The 7,943-nt window shown below is 47.1% G+C and overlaps 1 protein-coding gene across 1 annotated transcript in view; it reads left to right on the forward strand.

The window, feature by feature from the left end:
* Window positions 1-6: 6 nt before the first annotated feature.
* PNPLA2 (patatin like phospholipase domain containing 2) overlaps window positions 7-7,943 on the forward strand; it is a 28,860-nt gene continuing 20,923 nt past the window's right edge. Inside the window, exon 1 of the mRNA XM_005419506.2 lies at window positions 7-24. The gene's annotated coding sequence lies outside the window, so the exon portion shown is untranslated. The remainder of the gene's footprint in view (window positions 25-7,943) is intronic.

Below are 7,943 nucleotides of genomic sequence, written 5' to 3' on the forward strand. Positions count from 1 at the left end.
CCCTCGTCAGCGGCGCCTGCCTCGGTAAGTGTGGGCCGAGCCCGGCGCAACTTCGCGTGTTCCCTTCGCTACTGCTAATTTGTTAATTAGAGCACCAGCGAGGGGATGTGGGTGTATCTATGCATGTGCGTGTAAATAGCGCTGCGCCCGCCTCCTCCCGAAGTGCGAGCGGCGCTTTGTTTTTAAGGCCTTTTCCCCCGCCGCGGTCCCTGACGGGTGGCTGAGGTCATGGGGGCCCCTGATGGTAGAAGTCAGCACAGGGCTCCTGGTTCTGATACCACCTACACAGACATCTATCGCGGGGACCTGCTGCGCTTGGTTTGTGGGTTTACCTTGCTTGGGTGTAGGTCTGGTGGGGTTCTAGGTGAGGAGAGGAGCCTCTCGCCATGTGGGCACTGGCTTTTGGTGGCTGTGAACGGGAGGTGAAGCGGCTGGAGATGGAGACCTGGTGTTTGTGTGTGCAGATGGGAGCTGGGCAGCATCTCTGAGGAGCACAGCCTTCAGTCTACGTGTTTGTTTATGGAAGAGTTATTCCTTGGGATCTTGGGCACTGAGGAATTCTCTTGCCCTTTGCAAGAGCTAGATCTCCAGTTTAGTTAGATTTTATCTATGTTTTCAAGTTACAGAATAAGCTTAAAAAGTTATCTCTGAAGCAATACAGTGTGTCCCCATGCCTGGGGAACAGCTGAAGAAAATGGTCTGTGATGCTTCCTGACTTTCTTGTCGTTTTATATATGGGAGGAAGCTAACAAACACGTGTTAGAGTCTGTACTTGGAAGCTTTTATGTTGAGAATAACAGATGCAGAAAAAATTTCTTAAGCTTGAAATGGGATTGTAGTGTGAGAGAATCAGGTATATCTGTTTAGTCTGAGAATTATGAGCCTCTCTTAGAGATAAGGACAGCCAGAGCTGTTTATTGCTTGAAGTTGTCTCACCTTGACAGGTGTTTTTCCACAGCACTCCTTTCTGAGATGTAGCCCTCATGCAGCAAAAGTTAGTATTTTCTGTGTAGTTCGGTTTGAGGTTTCCCTTCCTGAGCGTTTTGTTTACAGAAATGCCCAGTGAAGTGCACCTGTAACTTCTGGAGCTCTTAACAGCTGTTCAGACCCCAATCTGAGCTCTCGAAGGCTCTAGTGACGCCTTCGTGCCAACTTTTACTGTGGACAAGGGATAATAATCCCTAATCCCATCTTGTGTAGGGATCCATTTGCAGGTAGCTGCCAGGGATCCAGTTGTTTAATTGCTGTTGCTTCTGTTGAAGAGGTGACTCCCCAATTAGTTCCCTAACTGGGTGATCCCTCTGCCACTCAAAGGCGTGGCACAAGTGTGAGACAGGCTGACGGTAGTGCCCAAATCCTTGGCCTTGCTCAGATGCCATCCTGGGTGGTGAGCAATCCTGTTATCATGTTTACTTTGTCTTAGCTATTTATATGTCCAGAGCATCCATGATGTGCCAGGCGCTGCCCTGAGGGAGGGAGGCATCCAGCCTGGTAGAGAGCTTTCTGTGAATCAGAATAGGTTTTCCCACTCCCTGTGAGGTACAGTGGGAGTGTAAGAGGACTGGGTTAGGGGCCACCTTCTGGGAAACGTTTACCTACCTCCTGAAGGAGGGCAAACCATGCTCTTTAAAGCTAACCAAGGCTTGGGTCTTGGGTGTTCCAGTTCTGTCTTCCATTTGACTTCCCTGGAATTGTTTTCTTCTGACTCACCTGCATGACTGACATGTGTCTTGGGTAGAGACCAGCTCTAAGGCAACAGAGTTGACTTCTGAAAGTAAAAGCACATTGGGTCCGTGGCCGTACCTTGTCCCTGTCATAAACCCTTCTGACAGTGCAGCTTCCAGGCAGAGGTCCAGAGGTTAGAATGAAATCATAGGGCTAAAAGATGACAGGGCAGAAGGTACAGCTAGGCCTGAACTAGGAGAGCCGTTCATTCTCATACAGGCTCTTACAGGGTCTGTACCTGTGTTTCCTGTGCTGCTGAGAGCAGGTGGTAGCCCAGGGGCTTTGAATCCTATGGCAACTGCTGCTCTGCACTGTCACTTGCCCTGTCCATGAAACTGGAATGCTAAATAGTGTCTCTTGATGAATAACAAAGGGGGAATTTTGCAGAAAGAAGCCTTGCTTATTTGACTGTGTATAGATAAAGTTAGTGTCCTCATGCCTGTGAACTCAAGAAAACTCTACTGTGCAGAGACAAGTACTTGCAGGGGAGGAGTGGAAAAACCTCTTCCTTGGAGGTTTTTCCATGAGTCCAATCTTTTGAGAACCTGATCAGAGAGAGCAGAAGTCTTCATTGACTTCAGAGAATAAGATCTCACTTAGGGGTTTATTTTCCAGCTTTTTCCCTCTGGCCTTTGCATCTGTTCAGCTTGTCTATGAACTCATTCTGCCTTCTCTGTTAGCTGAGACCTCACTGTCATCATCTGTGTAGGACAGGAAGGCTTTGCTATGGGCTGACACTGAACTGAAAGCCCTGACCAAGTGATCAGCAGCCTTTAGAGCACACTGTGGACTTCAAAGGCGTGCTTGAGAATAGCAAAGAGAACAACATTGTTGTGCATATTACTTAGGCAGGGCACCTTATATTTATATAAGAGATCAGGAGGTATTTACAGTCTGATATGACCTTGCCTAGCTCTGGTTAAGCACTTTACCATTAAGTTGTAGGGATCTTGGATTTGTTGTTCAAGGTTACAACGGTGATGTTGCCCTGCATCTGAAGTGCTCTCTCTCCAGCTTTGAGATTCTCTGTTTGCTGGTGTGAAAAAGCAGTGCAATTTTCCACTAGCACAATCTGTATGGCTGTCAAGGTGCATTGGGCAGTCTCCTGTGTTTACAAGTTACTTGATTGTGCATGGTGCAGTGGTGTGGCATGAATAGCTTCTTGCCCCAAGGGTATTCTGTAATGCCTATACCATCTCTTGGGGCTCTTGGAGTCCAGCACGCCAGGAAATGCACCTTTATGTGCCTAGCAAGTGGAAAGTTCTCATGCTGGCATTGCTCTCCCCTCTTTGTGTGTACCTCCAAACCTGCAGCTTTTCACAAATTCTAGGTGTGGAGCTTTGAGGATGGTCCCCTGTCTGTATAAATCTGAAAGTCACCGGCCTGGATGAGAAAAACTGGCATACGTGACGTGGTGAGACTGTCCTTTTTCAGTCAGGAGGAATGCTAAAGTGCAGCTACTGCAGGATTCTTTCATCCCTAATACTGAGTAGGGAATGTAGTTTTGGTAAGGTCTGCAATGATCTTACTTTGGTGAGCTGTATGGGGTTTGTTGTGCTTGCTTTGGAAGCGTAGCAGTCCGAATAAATGATGAGATCTGAAGCTGTATTTGCTGAAAAGCTGTCTTTGAGCTGGTACTAAGGTCCCTCTGACTCATAGTTAGCCAACAGCATCTCAATTGTCTGCATGTGAATGTTGTCCTAGACAGTCCTATCTGAGGGTGGGTTGGAACTGCTGAATTGCTTCTATTTTGAGGGGAAGGGGTGGGTTCTGCTGTCAAATGCAAAGCTGGCTATCAAACCCCATCTGTGGAAGTTAGCTGTTCTCCTAAAGCATGACAAGGTCAACAGAAAATGAAAAAGCAAGCTGAGGAGATGCTTTTAGTACTAAGAATAAAGCAAGGAAGCCATGTGTTGCTAGATTGAGTAGCATTGTTTGGGATGCTCTTTGGAGAGCACTTCCTGGGTTGCTTACAGCATTTTAAAATTTAATTATTTTAAATTGCTATCTTAACCAGGACTCTGTCTCAGGCTTGACATGAGGTGACATAACAGTTATTTGACATTTGGGTTTGCTTGTCAGCTGTCACCATGTGACCACCAGGAAATGTGCTGCTGACCTGCAGAGACGTTTTCCATTGGGTAGCAGGAGCAAAAAAAAAAAAAAAAAAAAGCCCAATGAACAAAACCTTTTGAAACTGAGATAATTAGCAATATCAACATCTTAAATGCTGTGCTTCTGCAATTTGATTATGTGCATGCAAAGGCTTAAGAACTGATCATGGAGATTTACTTTCTCTGTGTTTGTGTAATCTTAACACCAAATCCCAGATTGATGGAGAGAAATAAACCAGCTTAGAGTCTATGGAATCCTCAGAGCAATGCCAGTTTATGCTGGCCAAAGCATGAATCAGGATGTTTATCCTAGGGGAAGTATATGTGATGTTGTCTTCTGTGGCTGTGTGAAGAGAGCTATGGATCTCCACAGGGACACAAAGGAAAGTTTTGTAGCATCTGTGGTGTCTCAGTAGTTAGGTCCCTCGCTGCACAGGTGATGGGCACTTGTACCTCCTGCAGAGGCCCTCCCTGGAGAAAAAGTTGTTGAGGTCAATAGTCCCAGCCCAGGAAAGAGGGACACCTTTATGTACTTACATTGAAATACTGATATAATTAGTGGGGAACCTTGTGGTGCTTCTTGGAAATGGTAAAGCTTTCTGTGGTGGAAATAGAGATGGAGGGGAGGATGTTCTGTGCTGACATAGACGGAAATGTTCACTGGCTTGGTGGAGAAGCTGCTGAGCCTGGATCAGTGCCCTCAGCAGTCACAGGGCTGTGGGATCAGGTGTCCGGAGGAGTAAGCTGGCAGCCAGAGCACCCTGTAGGACCTCTTGATGGGAGGGAAGGAGCTTGTTCCTGCTTTCTGCCTGGCTCTAACAAGAAAGCTTCTGTAAGGAAAGGTGCTCTTGCAGACATCTCATTGGATGAGTGCAAGGGAAGCCAAGGAGCCACTTCTAGCAAAAAACAGTGCTAGCAAGGCATCTGTTTGTTCTTTTGGCACCCCATATAGACAGCAGGTGTGCAGAGCAGCTCGGTGCCCAGCCTTGCTGTCAGCAATGGCAGCAGCTGTGCAGTGTCACTGGGAACAGCACAAGAGGGCTTTGGTCATTCTTCTGACCTGTAGGTTCAGCATGTCTCTTGAACTTGCAGCATGTCTGACCTGTTCCACTTCTTTCTGCCTCTTAGCTCCCCAAACTCTTCAAGGCAACTGCAAGTCCTCCATGTAAAATGGGAGAAGCTGTTGTGTGTTCTTACTGGTTGTGTTTGGAAGCTTAGTCCTGATAAATCAAAAAGCCTTCCTCAAATGTCTTGCTGTGTCGTTCAGTTCCAAACTCCTGCTGCTGCCTCCATGTCCAGTAGCTGGTGGTGGTGCTTGTTTCCTGTCTGTTGGGGGGGCTGTGTTACCTTCCAGTGCAGTGAGCTTGGGATTGGATGAACATGTTTGGCCCCTGCTCACTCTGCCTCACTGGAGTCATCAGTTTCTCCATGTTTCTCTCTGTGCCCTCCATTAAGCACAGATTAAATGCTCCCTGGCTTGGCAGGAGAGGATTTCCACCTCTTCTGTGCTCACTGAACTTGAAGAGGACCATGCAAGGGCTGGAACTGGTAATTAGTCAGCATTCCTTCTTTCTGGAGATGGGAATGGGCAGGCCTTCTAATTACAGGACCTTTGCAAAAGCTCAGAAATCTTACTCCAAGGAGCAGTGTGAGTGGGTGACTCTTTGTTCACCTTGCTCTTTGCAATATAAACTCTACTTGTGGCTGAATGCCAAAGTGGCCACCACTTCTCCATTGAATTCTCTGCACTTCCACACTTTGTTGCCCAGCTCTAATACTTATGCTCTTCCTTTCTGCTAAATGTTCTTGGGACTTGAGGTGAAAGTCAGGATGTGTCTTCAATTATGTGGGAGTCAGCAGAGCCTATATATTTGTTTTGGGCTGTGTGCCTTGTCAAGCAAGTAGAGTGAGAGCTAGTGAAAAGGAGGGGTAGAGGAAATGATTCCACGGAAGGCCCTAAACAAGTCCGTGTCCCTGGGAAGAGGCAGAATGTGTCCTTGGAGTGGTAGAGTCTGAGGCAGTAGAAAATCCTTTCCAAGGAGCACATAGGAGAGAGGCAATCAGTGAGCCTGGGAGTGTAGAAATGTTGCTGGACATTGTTTTAGCCCCTGCCATTTGTAGCTATGAAGGCCAGAGGAATGGAGGAGAGAGTTTTTGTCACTTGTGATACAGCAGCTGCTTGTGGCAGGCCTGATCCTGTCCCTGGGGTTGTGCTGATCTGTGGTGCAGTGTGTTACATCAGGTGTGGGAGCTGGTAGCTTTATTAGAACCCAGGGCTTTGTGCTGCCCTCTGGCACTGTCCCAGAACTGAGCTGGTCCTGTTTTTTGGTACAGATAAAGGCCAGATGACTTCTGCCTGACAAGACCTTTGGAATCTGCAAGCTTCATGAAGTGTCTTCTGCCACTGTTTCCCAGGCTTTTAACTGTGCTGTACCTGGAGGATTTCTTCTGAGAATGAACCATTCTCTTCCTCTTCATACACTGAAGTTTGTTTGGATGGATATTGGTTTTGGGGGCCTTTTTTAGGCTTAGAATTTAAAGGATTGAATATCATTTTAGCATTGGAGGTTCTGGCAATCTCTGAGCTTGCCACTCCTGTGGATTATCTAGTTTAGCATCCTGAAGTAGAGGAGGTGACATCTGAGGGTGTAAATGAATCAGGAATCCCTTTGCCTATGTTAATTACAAGGGCCAGTCTTGCTGGCTGTATTGAATGCTGCTGATTCAGTGCTGGGCTTGGCAAAAAAAAAATAATTCCAGTGTATTATGGAGGCAGAGTGTGGATTCAGGCTGCCATAGTTATGCCATGCATGGAAAAACTTTGAGTCCTGTTTCAGAGTGGGCTGTCAGCACAGAGATTTACACTGATTTATCTATCTTAGTGTTCTTACATAGCAGGATTGGTAAAATAATCTTTAAGGGAAGCATTTAACTACTAGCTACATTTTTGCACACAGGTCATGTGTCAAAGGTTCATGTGAACATCTGTCTCTTGCTGTTCTTGTTTGTGTGCTCAGCCCTGCAGGAAGGGTTGAGCAGAGGCTTTTTCCCTGCTGGGGTCTGTGCAACCCTCTGTGAGCAGCTCCTATCCTGCTCACACAGTAGTTTTCAGAACCTCAGTTGTGTTTTGGCTGGGGGTCCACTGCTGATGTCTCTGGGAGAAAGGTAGCATTAGTTTCTAGATTTTGCCATGGTTCCCAAGGTATGCATCCTAACCTTGTGATCTGCCTGATGCTGCTCCAAGAAAACAAGAATCATTCTAGAGCAAAATGCCAACACCCCTTGCCAGAGGACTGCTTTGGAACTGAGCTTTTGATTCTCAATTCCTTGCTGGAGTCTGCCCTGCTTGTGCCAGGCCAGTGGGGAAGAGTTTGGGGTGTAAGGTGACACTTGACCTGTCTGAGAAGGGAGGGCACAGCAGGCCCAGCAGGCAGTGCCCTCACAGGGGCACAGGGAGGGGCTTGGCGTGGATTGGAGTGCTTGGTGAGCTCTGTGAGCATGAGAGCTGGGCATGATGCAGGCTCAGAGCCAGTGCAGGGTGTCAGGGCTGTTCCTCTTGTCTGTGTTAGGGTTTTAGCAGTCACACAAGCGTACAGTGGAAAGGATAGGGAGGAAGACTGGCTGCTGTGGGACAGAGCCAGCCATGTCTCTGGTATCATCTCTGAACATGAAACAATTGCCACCTGAAAGCACACAAGAAAGCTTTCTGCAGGGCTTAGGCTGATAGCTACCAAAAGCCACCACTTCTGCCTCTGGGCAGACCAGAGAAGAAAGGCAATTTCTCATTATGACATGGGTTTTGGTCTCTTTCTCCCCTCCACTAGCTTTCTCTGGATGAGTACTTGTTTTTGAAAACATTGCTTCAAACTCAGTATTACTTGGTCCAAAGTGAGAAGCAAGGATCTGAGCTGCACCTTGTCTACTCTTTGAATTCCCTTTTCTTGTCATCCCATGCTGTCTGAATTGCACTAGAGCATTGACAGGGATTGATGCATGGATGAAGATGGAACATGGCTTTCATGGGGGTCCTCAGCAGCTTTTCCTTTTCATGCACTGTAATGTCATTTAATTTCTCTAATGCTATGAACAGAAATGCAGCATTGA

The sequence above is a fragment of the Geospiza fortis genome, unplaced genomic scaffold (genome assembly GCF_000277835.1).
Source record: "Geospiza fortis unplaced genomic scaffold, GeoFor_1.0 scaffold66, whole genome shotgun sequence".
In the NCBI taxonomy this organism is placed as follows: domain Eukaryota; kingdom Metazoa; phylum Chordata; class Aves; order Passeriformes; family Thraupidae; genus Geospiza; species Geospiza fortis.